We start from the raw sequence: 598 nt of genomic DNA, 5'->3' as shown, positions 1-598 counted from the left end.
CTGAAGCAAACCACAGTCGTGGTCTGTTGTTACTGGCTACTGGGACATCACGGATGACAAAAATACATGTGGGGCCAGCCTTCCTCCAATGAGTGTCAGTTGTGGATGATATGCAAGCTGTCATCTCCTTACCACCCAGGCTCGTGAACATCTGCTGCCTTCTTGATCTACCCATGGTGATGACTAAGGCCTAGCATTCATGAACCGATGTCCTGTACCACACTGTCGCCTGTCCTAATCTGAGCGATCGACGGTTTGACTACGAGAGGACTGAGATGTGAGTCGCAGTGTACCACAAGACGTCTGGACAGGCTACGTCCACCCATCTCCACGCTGCTGCCGGTACAAACTCATGCCCACTGCTTATTGACCTTTGGCTCTGACGTCCGGTTCACTGATGGAGTGTGTCAGTACTTCTCCGTGGCTTGCGCTTACACAATGCCGCCATCCGACGTAGTTAGACACTTTATAACTGTATACACTTGTCCTGGGATATTGTTGTTACACATACCGCTGTGTCATTAACGCCTGAAACCATAAACTGGAGCATTCCCTCACAGTCTGTGCCCAGCCTCCTGCACTCAATGAGATCCCAGCT

This window comes from Schistocerca piceifrons, chromosome 2 (assembly GCF_021461385.2).
Source record: "Schistocerca piceifrons isolate TAMUIC-IGC-003096 chromosome 2, iqSchPice1.1, whole genome shotgun sequence".
Classification (NCBI taxonomy): Eukaryota; Metazoa; Arthropoda; class Insecta; order Orthoptera; family Acrididae; genus Schistocerca; species Schistocerca piceifrons.
Note: the sequence above shows the minus strand (reverse complement) of the source record.